The 12439-nt window shown below is 34.5% G+C and overlaps 1 protein-coding gene across 2 annotated transcripts in view; it reads right to left on the bottom strand.

The window, feature by feature from the left end:
- Window positions 1-12439, bottom strand: part of LOC111389862 (DNA-directed RNA polymerase III subunit RPC5-like) — a 41528-nt gene that overhangs the window by 20453 nt on the left and 8636 nt on the right. The window lies entirely within an intron of this gene.

Below are 12439 nucleotides of genomic sequence, written 5' to 3'. Positions count from 1 at the left end.
GAGCCAATAGTTTAATTTGATGAATAGTAAGGAACCTTATTCAAATTTGACACATTGAAAATCTTTTGAAAGAATGGCGTGTTCAAGAATTCAGATGTTTAAATGCTCTTAGTCTAGTTTGTCACTTGGAAATCGATGGCATAGCAGTAAAAAATGATGCCTATCGTTTATGTCAATGAAGTTATACTTATTTTGCATTAGCAAGTATAATTACATAATCATTTATTGTTGGCGCCCCCATGTATATTATTATCCGTCTAAGTCAATCAATTCAATCAACTCTTTAAAAGAAGAGTCAATTACATAATAATACTGAAGAAGGAGAAACACCCCCTCCTGTTTTGAACTTTGGGGATAGACAGGGTGGAAGATTTTCGAATAATAAAATTTTCTTTTTGTATTTGTTTCGTATCAACTAGGCTGGTTCTAGAAATATTGTAACGCCTTGGAAAGGCGTACTAACATCTATATGTAGAGATTGCTGTTTCAATTTGATATACATGAAAATTTACCATCTTCTTCTATTTTATTTGAAGGAATCCCTTAACCAACAATCTTATGAGCAAATTCTTGATTGGGAAACTTCTCTGGTAGAGGGTCTGAGCAAGCAATTTAAGAATCTGATAAGCAAATTCAGGAAGAACAAGAAGAGATGGGAAATGAAAAGCTTGAAGTCATAATACTGAAAAGTTAATAAAAATTTCGACCCAATGAGCAGCTGTACAACAAACTTTGATGGAAAAGTAGATGTACCATCTATAAAACCTTCTAATCCACTAGCCATGACGACATTCAGAAATTGGTTTTCCCACTGAAGATAATTGGTTTTGTCAAGCCTAATATGATTGCGAAGCCTCACATTTTTCATTGTAGGATTAAAAATTAAAATATAATTTTTCTAAAACAACGTATTAATTAAAAATAGCCAATAGATCACTACAATTGTAGCCTACAAGTTTTCATACTTTGAAAACATTGTATAATTATCGTTATCAATATCATCAAATACATCGTACTAATATACGCCACCAAAGTGTCGTTCAACCATTGATCTAGCTTCCAATTATGCAATCGATTCTTGATCATCTTGTTTGCCAAGAACGTACCACCTCTAGCATCTGAAATAATTAACACCAATATTACAAGTCTGTAAAGTAATGGGTTCGCCTTTTTAAGACAGAACAAATTTTTCTGCAAGATTATTAAGGTCTTCGAACCCTATTAAAATCTCTAGAGTGTGCATATCAATAATACATGTCTAAATTTGATCATCAATGCCAAGATCTCTATTGGTTTAAAATCTTTAACATATTACTCACACAATTGAATTCACTTGTCCTTTAGTAAATTGTCTGAACACAAACGTGCAATACAAATGATTAAATCACTATTTACCCCTGAAAAAATCACTCGACTCTTGAAATTGCATATCTACGATAAGTGTGATTTTATACTTATCCAAGGAATCAAAAGAGGGGGTTTGGAAATACTTTTATGAGCATATACTTAATTTTGTGTATTTGATTATTATTTTAGGAGAAAAACCAGTATTGAATAGGAAACAATAAAAAGGGACGATATTTGATCGAGAAGAATGGAAGTTGGATGGAATCTAGAATCAAGGACCAAGATAACAAGTTTAGAAGTTGAAGGACCTCCCATGCAATTAGCTGAGGACTTGGGCTAAACAATCAAATCATTCCGACTACTAAATCAAACTAGAAGTGAAATTGTGACCATTGGGATTTTATGTAAAATCGATTTTACGGTAAAAAAAATGTGAAATGCAGAAATAATATAGATCAATGTCCAAACATAGAAGCTTATGGTTTAGTAATTCCTAGAATAACATCAACAAGCTCATAAAATAGAATCAACTTAGCCCCAGTTTGGTCCCAAATACTAAAAATCTTAATTTAATTCATACCAAACAGTGGCTTAATTTCAAGTGGAAATTACACGAAACCCTATCATTAAAATCATCAATTCTAAAATCAGGGCAGAGGTTTGACATTTCAATAGTCAGAAATTTTATTCTAATTAATATTTTTATGAAATAAATATTTTTAATCACAAACCCTAATCCTATCTCCCAACAACCAAAGCCTCCCTACCCTACATTTCTCCCACAACCATCCCTCTCTACATTTCTCCCCGCAACGGCGCCTCCCTCCATCGTCGACGGCGGCAACGTGATGCTCCTGTTGTCGAATTGGTGCAGCACAGCGTCGCATTTCTTACTGTAGATGGCGGAGCTGCGAGCAATGAGGCGCGGTGCCGCCCCGATGTGGACGGAGTAGATAGAATCGACGAGGCTGTGGTCTGTGCCGCCTCGTTTTAATTTTTCGATTTAATCTAGGTGATGGTGACGCGAGGCTGCAGATCCCCCAAACACATTCTGTCTCTCTCACCTTTCTCGTCGTCGTCATGAGCAACGCATAAGGCGACGGGTAGAGATGCAGTGGCGGCGACGACTGAATCGGGTTTGGAATTTTTTGGTTGGTATGGTGGTGGTTGTGTGATTGAGATGGTGGCTCTGAACTTTTTCAAAGGCGGATCCGGTGGTGTTGCTGGTCCTTTTTTCTGTGGTGGTTTTTGTATTGAAAATGGTGATGGTGGTGGATATGGGGATGTTTTCGTGGGTTTGGAATTTTTTGGTTGGTATGGTGGTGGTTGTGTGATTGAGATGGTGGCTCTGAACTTTGGCAAAGGCGGATCCGGTGGTGTTGCTGGTCCTTTTTTTGTGGTAGTTTTTTGTAATGAAAATGGTGGTGGATATGGGGATGTTTTTGTTATTGACAGAGTTTGACAATAGTGGGCCGATGGTGGTGATATGCACGATTTTTTGGTGACGAGGTGGTTGTGGTGGATTGGCGGTGGTCGTGACTGCTGGTTGATTTTGTGACACATAATTGGACTCGTGACCTGAAAATTGTGACTGTGACTTTCAATTTGTGACTCACAATTTGGGTGTCACAGTTGGTCGTGGCGGTGATTGTGGTGGTCGTGTCGGTGATCGTGGCGGTTTGGTTGATTTGTGACTAATAATTGGATCGTGGCGGTGGTGATGGTGACTGCGCCTGTGACTCTCGATTTGTGACTTGCATTGGACGGGGTATTTGTGACCAATTTTTTGGTTATTTGTGACCAATAAATTGGTTTGTGACTTGTAATTTATTAATTTGTGACTATAAAATTAATTGTGACCAATTATTTTGATATAATTTGTGACTGACAAATGAATTGTGACCAATTATTTTGATATAATTTGTGACTGACAAATGAATTGTGACCAATTAAAATTTTGATTTTGTGACTAATCAATGAATTGTGACATAAGAAATTTTTGATTTGTGGCCGACAAATTAGATGTGACTAATAACAATTTTGATTTCGTGACCTATAAAATTTTTGATTCGTGATCGAAAAATAATATGTGACCTATAAAATTTGTGTTTGTGACTTATAATTTATTGAGTTGTGACCGAAAAATTAATCTGTGACCTATAAAATTTTTGATTCGTGATCTAAAAATAATATGTGACTTATAAAATTTTTAACTTGTGACTGAAAAATAAGTTGTGACCAATAATATGATAAGTCGTGACTAAAAATTAATCCGTGACTAATTATTTTTGGATTTGTGACCAATAAACAAACCGTGACTTACAAAATTTTTGAAAAGTGATCGTAAAAAAATTTTCAAAAATTTTGTGACATAAAATTTTTGATTTGTGACCAAAAAATAATAAGTGACTAATTATATTGTTAATTTGTGACCAAATTGTATAGATCTGTGACCTAAATATATTTAATTAATAAAATAATTAATTAACTAATTAAATTATAAATAATTTTTAATAAAAATCTGATTTTGGAAATTTGAAACTTGTTTTCTTGTTTTTGAAATGTGCCATAATTAATTTCTTAGTTATGAAATTTTCCCTAATTTCAATGCCAGCAAAAATTACAGTAGGATTTGTTTTTTATGTTTCATTTTAATATAACATAAAATACCTAGGACCAAGCTGAGAATGCGAAAGAGGTTTAAAAAAGAGAATCTCTCTCATTATTACCTTCTAAATTTCCTCGCTGACCAATATTTGTCAGTGATTATGACTTGAAGCTCTTCGTTGCCCATCTTTTCTTGTTCGTCCTTAATTTTCCTAGCTGATTCGTTGGTAGTTTTTGCACACATATATACCCGAATCTTCCGTAACGTTGGAATATCACCTAAACTGGAAGGGATCATCTCAAGATTCCGGCAATGTTTCAATACTAATTGTTGTTATATATTTATGATATAAATATAAAATGTGAAAGAAATAATCAAATTAGATAAAGTGTCAAAGTGGTGGGAAATGTGACATTTGTGTGGGACGTCAGGGGTTCGAATCACTCTCCACGCAAATATTAAAATGTCTTGATTTGGGGCCTTGGGGCCTTGGGCTCTTGGACTTCCTTGACTAAAATAAATATTTTTTTTCTTTTTTTTTATTATATAATGGGTAAAACTAGCCAATATTTTATGACTGTTTGTTTTTGTAACAACTCACTAACTGCCATTAAAAGACCCACTACTCAGTCATTAAAATTCTGCATTAACATGGTGAAAACTGTTATTACCATCTTGCCTATATAGACCCATATCTCGTTTTGGGAAAAGACACACACAAAGCAAATAAAAAAATCATCTTGCATCAATCACTCTTTTCATATTGTGAATTTCTTATATTCGGGTTTTTATATCTATTCTGGAGTATAATTGAGAGTTCTAGAAAAACCATTCGTGATTGCTGCACAAATGGTTTACGATCGTTGTATCCTGGGAGTGATTGTCCACGGAGGTCGCAGCAATTATTGACGGGCAATTTCACTTTAGGACATCGTGCTGTCACGAGACTCGATCGGACGATAAGTTTTATATTTCTGCATTATATTGTTCTGATTACTACTGCAACTAATTATTTTTTCCAACAATTGTTGAAGTCTCGGGAAATTATCACTTGAGGCATTCCATTCTGCAATTTTTATATCTTCAAGTTTCAAGTATTCAAGTCGTGGGAATTCAACTTCACTCGTGTCCCATTGTTCTCCCTCAAAGGCAACGTCTACTAATTTGAGAACCTCGAGGTAAGGCAATCCTCCAATTATCTCCATTTCTTTTTGAGACACGACTAAAGCATTCAGTCCCAATTCTTTCAAATTCAAGGGCAAACTGATCAAACTGGAAGGATAAAAACGTGGATTACATAGCAGCAGTGATTCGAGCTTTTTAAGGAAGCCTAAGGAGAGATTTAATGACTTTCCAACCTTGCCTTCCAGTCTGCAAAGGTTGGGTGAACTGCTCAAAATTTTCTCATCCATTTCATCATAAATTGAGAGTACAAAAATACTTTGTAGGTTATTTATTTGGAAACTCTTACTGTTACTTGCTAGCTGACGGCTAGATTCACTGAAGTATGCACCGCCCTTAAACTCCATGTGTCTCAAACTCACCATATTAAGAAGGATCTCAGGTATTTCAATTTCATCATGATTGTACACAACAAGAAATTCTAATTTGCGGAAGTTTTCCATTGGTGGCAGCATACATGAAATTTCCAAGTACCTCAAGTGAACTAGATGTTCAAGTCCTATTAGAATATCATTCCGTGACCATCCCCAAAAGACCCTAAGAACTTTGTAGCTGGATGAGATAAACCTGATGGCACTCAAAAAATCCGAATCAAATAGAAGAGAGCGTACGTGTAGGCCAACGGGTAGTGAACTAGAAGATTTTGCACAGTTGATACTCAGACGATGGTGCTGCTGATACGTTGATACTTGACTGAAGAAACGTTGTTCATCATCATCATTACTGGTAACAAAGCAACATATCACATAATTGTTATGGTTATCAAATATAATAACCATTCTTAGTAAGCTAAAATAAAAAATGGACGAAAAGGAAAGAGAAAAGAAGAGAAACATTGAACTTACCGTTCGATCAACTTCAAAAAGTTATTTTCATTAGCTATTTTCAAGCACATTTCACGCAATAGATCATGAATCTTGCATGCTTCGACTTCTCCATTATATGTGCTTCCAACAACAAGTACTAGGCTCCTATCAATTAGTTTCATTAGATATTCTCGTGCCACGTCCTCTATGTTCTTCTGTTCTTCCTTCTTTATAAATCCTTCGGCAACCCAGAGATAAATCAACTTCCGCACAGGGATCTTCCTGTCTTCTTTGAATGCTCCGAAGTAAAGAAAACATGGTTTCAAAAGCATTGGTAAATGGTTGTAGCTAAGCTGCAATATTTGGATGCACTTCTCTGGTATTTCGGAGTTATGTGAACTTAAATTTCTTGCAACTTTTTCCCACAAATGTTTTTTCTTCTCCATGTTTGCAAGAACTCCAGCTATCACGACCACTGCAAGTGGTAGGCCATGACAGTTTTTTGCAATTTGCTTGCCAATGTCTAGCAATTCTTGAGGACAATTTTTATCTTGGAACACTTTTTCTTGTAATATTTCCCAACATTCAACTTCTGACAGAAAAGGAAGTTCCTTTATGACACTACGAGGTAAAGCTTTCAAACCCACTTCTTTATTTCGAGTAGTGAATAAGATTCTGCTTCCATTTCCGTCATCTGGAAAATATCTTTTCAAATCAATCCACACATTGATATCCCATATATCATCTATCACAATGAAGTATCGGCTTCCTATTATGTTTTGGTAAAGATTTGTAGCCAAGCTTTTTTCGTCCATATTCATGTATGTGTCCCTGTTACTGTTACTCATTGAGCTCAAAATTTCAATCAAAACATTTTCCTTATTATACATTTGAGAAACAACACACCAGCCACGCTTGTCAAAATGCTGTAAAACGAAGGGATGATTATATAATTTATTTGCCAAGGTCGTCTTACCAAGTCCAGGCATCCCAAAGATGGAAATAATTTGTAGCTTGTCTGTTCCTCGAACAAGTTGTTCTACAATTTCAGTTGTTACATTGTCAAATCCCACAACAAAGTCTTCCAAAATGGGAGATCTTCTGACTGTGGATCTACGTGATCATGTGGATGTTTTGAAACAATTGACATTCTAGCTACATCAATATTGTTCTTCATTCCTTTGACAGCCATCATAATAAGCTGAATCTTGTCAATGAGTTGAGGGAGCCGGAGAGAAAGATACCAAACATGAGGTAATGAGTTGATAACATATTCAACTTCATATGCTATGTCTCTGCTCCGTATCACAAGTTCTTCATGTTCTGCTTCGTGCTGCAATGCTATATCTGTGATGGATGATCCCAAAACATTAGCTCCTCGTGGAGCGTTACAATTTGATCATTCACAACAACAATTGAGTCAGACTTGTTATTTATTAGATCCATGAGATCATCGATGACGGAATCAACAATGAAGAGTGAAACCACACCAGTCTTTGGAATCGTATCACTTGGCATCTTTGAGACTGTGATGCAGTGCTCCTTGATCTTCGTTTTCAAGGTCTCAAACTTTGCTAACAGATCAGAAAGAGGAAGATCCAACATTCCTGTCTCCGTCACTTGATCATTCTTGGTGAAAATGAAGAAATCTAATAAACTTCCTGTCTCATTGAGCAGAGCTTTAATATCTATAGTTGCTTTCAATTTAGTGGTTAGCAATGGTATATCCTCAAGAAAGTGGATAAAGTCAGAATGAAAAAGACTTCGTACTTCCAAATCCGGCATTCTAGTATAGATTACTTTCACTTTACTGATCAGAATGAATACAACAACGGTCAAAAGGAAGGAATGCAAGAAACTTCCTACCTCATTGACCACATCTTCAACATCTATCAATATAGTCTTGGTGGGCTGCAAATGCATTGCTGTATCCCCAAGAAAACTGATAAGAAATCCTAGCTCTGTCCGAAGATTTTGGAACAAAGCCTTTACACGAGCAATCGAATCTTCCTCAAAATGTATGATGACTTCTACCATGAGGAGGAGAAAGTTGATGAAGGCCGCAACTTCTTCATTAGGATTAAGAGTAGGAGTTAAATTGGACAAGATTTGCTGCTTAGGGACTGTAAAGAACACCTTAAGCTCTTGCCCAAGTGACACCGAATCTTGGAAAGAGTCTTTGATTAATTCAGTATCTCTAGAGAAACCAAGCCTTTGTAATTCATGAAACCGAATTAACGTATCAATTATATCTCGATGTCGGGATGAGACACGTGATATATGCTCGATCACAATTCGAAGGAGATCTTTAGGACCAGTAAACGAATTAGTGAGTGAGATATCCATTGCAACAAAAGGAAGGGATGGTCGAATTGCAGGGAAAAAGAAAGAGAGTGAAAATGAACGTTGTCTACCCACTAAACTTTGGTTTAAAGCATAATAGACGGTTCCACTGAAGCAAAAACAGAAAATTTTGATTAGCTTATAGCTTTGAAGCCATGAAATGGATGTTGTAGCTCTGAAAATCAAATGAAAACCCAGAAAAGAAGAGGAAATGTAAACAAATTATGCTATTTGTAGAGCCTTAATTGTACAATCATTGATGACAACCTTTGTTGACATCGTTACGTTGATCCATTTTTTTAAATTGTCAAAAACTGTATTTTAAATCATTGATCCGAATTTTACCATCTCCAACATTGTCAACAAACATTATACAAATAGTTTAATTCAATGTAAACGGACGTAGAAAGAAGACCAGTAATAATTGAGGGGTGTGTGTGTGTCGTACAGCTCATATAAAACAAATGATCAATTAAAATTTATAATTTAATGAAAGTCAAAGTAAATAATCCATCTAACTCACGTATTTTATTATATTTATACTTTTTAAAAACATATTATGTCAGGCGATTATTGTGGAATAAAACTGCATTATATCACATCACATGGTCCCCATGTGGAAGCTAGTCCAAATAGTATACATACATACATACTTTTATATATATATATATATATATAGCTTTCACACTTTCACATGGGGTGTGTGTATATATGGTCAACTTCCAATTTTACCTCTATCTTTTTTTTTTTTTTTTTAATAATCAGTTGTCCGTCTTACAGCAACTAATCCTAGGACTAATGATTCAGCCCCTCTTCACGCAGACCATTTAAACTACATGTTGTGTCCCAAACTGGTCAGGGTCGAAGAGCCCTCCCAACTGAACTGTCAAAGTGCCGAGCGAGTCAAACTTATGTATGGGCCTTCTCTTCCAAGAAAACTCCTGCCTTCCAAGAAATATCTTGTCTTCTAGGAGAAAGCATGCCTTCCAAGAGTCCCATGAATCGAACCCGCAACTTCTGAACTGCCCGCCTTGAAGAACTCCGTCCTTTGCCAGTTAGGAAGTACCCCGGAGACCCAATTTTACCTCTATCTTGAAATGTGAACAAGAGGATGTTTGGTGGAGATTAAAATTATATTTTTTTTTTTTTAGATTGTGATAGAAGTTTTTTAAATGTGTGATTGAAAAAGTTGTAGAATTCATTGAAGATGTGATTAATATTGATTGTTTGATTTTGATTTTGATTAAAATCGAATTTTAATTTAAACAAAAAAGCTGCATGTATCATTCCAAACAAAAGCCATGCATTTTTTACTTTTTGAAGCTCACTTTGACGTATTGTTGTCAATTCGGAGTTGAACAGGAATAAAGAAAGAGTTTTGTGCTTAGCAATGGTCAAAAATTTTCTATAAATAAGATGAAAATGAGCTCCAAATGTCGAATTTTACCAAAATTTACTAAAAATTTAATTTTAACCCCTCCAAGTATGAGCTTATTATCAAATTGAATGAAATGGTGGAGAGACAAAACAAAACTCTGCTAAAGAGTGAACGGTTGGTTTTAAAAAATAAAAATGTAGAAAATTAATTGACAGTAAGCAATATGAATATTATTATTTATTTTAAATGTCAATGTGGAAATGACCTTTTTTTAAGAATAAATATAAAGCTCTTTATGGGTAAAGACAGCAAATATCTAGTTCCATCCCATTGAATAGAAAATTGATATAGGAACTGAGAGCAAGTTACTTCATACTCATTCAGACTCTTATTTTTATGTGTGTATATATATTTTTTTAAACTTTAATTGTATTTAAAAAAAATGATAATTTCCTACCCTCCACCCAAGAAAATCTAAACGCGACAAGGCAAGGAAAATCGCCTGTCGTATTCCCATCCTTTTATGAGTTGGAGAATTTAATCTAATAAAAAATAATTATTATTTATTTACATTTTTTAAAAATTGTAAAGACTATGTTCAACTTGGCTATTTGTCTAGTTATTCAAAAAATTAAGCAAATGCTTGTTTGAAAAAGATTAAAAAATTGGGACCAAAAGTAACAATTAATGTTAGTACAATTATATTGCCACCACAAATTTTACCTATTACACACATTATAACAACATGTTTCTAATAAAGATACCATAACAAATTTATAATTACAGTAATCCAATAAAAACTGAAAATGAAACAATAATAATAATAATAATAATAATAATAATAATAATAATAATAATAATAATAATAATAATAATAATAATAAGAACAACAACAACAACAACAACAACAACAACAACGATGTACTCTCCATCCTAAAGTTACTCATTTTCCCCATCCATTTTTCCTCATCAACTTCATCCATTGGCTCAATAATTTTTGGATCTTTTGTTCTTTTGGGCATGGAATATCAACGTTTCCTCCATCCATTGGCTCAATAATCTTTGGATCTTTTGGACATGAAATATCAACATGCTATGTGCAGAGATCCACTAGCCATTTTGGACAAGGTAGGATATTTGGGGCTCGCAGATTGCCACCAAGATGGCACACTGAAATTTTTGTTCTAAGGCACGACAGGTTCTTCCAAGTAGCATTCAAGCTCTTTCCTGGGGGTCGAGATCAACCATTAGATTGGATGAACTGGTTATGCTCATCTAAATAATTAGAACCAAAGTTTGGGTATAGGCGTCTTTCTATTATGCTTGTAGGAAGCTCTTCTTCAAACTCAGAATTCGCATCACTCATGGTATATTCTTCTCTGGTTTTGCTAGTAACATAATCATCATCAGGCCGGTGAATGGACTTTGAAATGGCTATCACTTCTGAGACACTAGAACTAGTATCATACTTCAAGGAAGAAAATTCAATATAATTCGTTTTGTATTGAGGATCCAAAACTATAACAACGGTTAGTACAAGGAACATGTTCTTCCAGTACTTCTCAAACTTCTTTAGCGTCCTCCGAGATATGATTCTAACAAGTTTATCTGAATTTATGAATTCTTTTATAAAACTTGCTTGTAATTCTTGAAGATTATGAACATAGATGCCTGCACTAGCATGTCTTGTCTCAAAAAGAACTTCAGCAACATCGACAAGTTTACAAATATCTCTTAACTTTCTTCCACTCTTCAACAAATGGGATATCACGATCCTGCAATGATCTGTTTCTAAATACTGTCCTTTAGCCTCCAACTCCAATGCCTCTTGTAGGTTGTGTAATGGCATATTCCATAATAATGACGAGTTTCCCCAGTAGAATATAGTGAACTTTTCAAATAATACATTCAATATTCTAAAATACCTATACCACATCCCAAAATTTCTTGTTCTTTCGTTTCATCTTGGATCTTTTGATCTTGGCATTTGTATCTTTAAATAGGAATTATATATCTTTTTGTGTACGGATGATGGTGATCGAATGAATAAATATATTAGTGAATGAAAGATAGAATACTTATGTCATTTTACTCGCGACTTGTTTAAATGAACTAAAAAAATTGTATTGTACCAAACGCTTATTGTGGTTATAAGGTAACCACACTTCATATTAATCATACGTTACATAAAATCCACTTATATTACTCGCTTTTCCATCACTCATTTCAAAAGACCTTCCACTTCTTTTAGCAAAATCAACTGTTTAACTTCCCCAAACAAGCACTGAATGTCAATGTAAAAATGACTCGATTTTTGTAAGGTTAGAGAAGCTATTTATAGGTCAATTTATCTTGATCTACTCTAGTTCATTTTTTATGGTAAAAAGCACACTGAAGTAGAACAAACTAATCCTCACTCAACTCAATTAATAGAACTTAATAACTTAACACTTGTTTGACAAGACCTCTACTTGTAAAAAAAAAAAAAAGTTGACAATTTTAAAAAGCCCATTGAACCAGACAAATCATTTTCAAAAAATTATCCAAAAATATCGATAATCTCGTACACAGCTTTGATGTTTTAAAAGCCGAACCAAACAAGCCATTAAACAACTCGACATTTGGCTTTCTTTGAGGGACTTAGAGTTCACAACATTTCGATATTATACCCTATATTTAATTTCTGAGAGAAGAGCCTATTAGAAGCATCGAACATGAACAATTACCCTCTATAGAGTCTTACAATGCCCAGTCAACCAATAGCCAACACAATGA

This window comes from Olea europaea, unplaced genomic scaffold, assembly GCF_002742605.1.
Source record: "Olea europaea var. sylvestris unplaced genomic scaffold, O_europaea_v1 scaffold629, whole genome shotgun sequence".
Classification (NCBI taxonomy): Eukaryota; Viridiplantae; Streptophyta; class Magnoliopsida; order Lamiales; family Oleaceae; genus Olea; species Olea europaea.
This window is presented reverse-complemented; position numbering and strand designations above follow the sequence as displayed.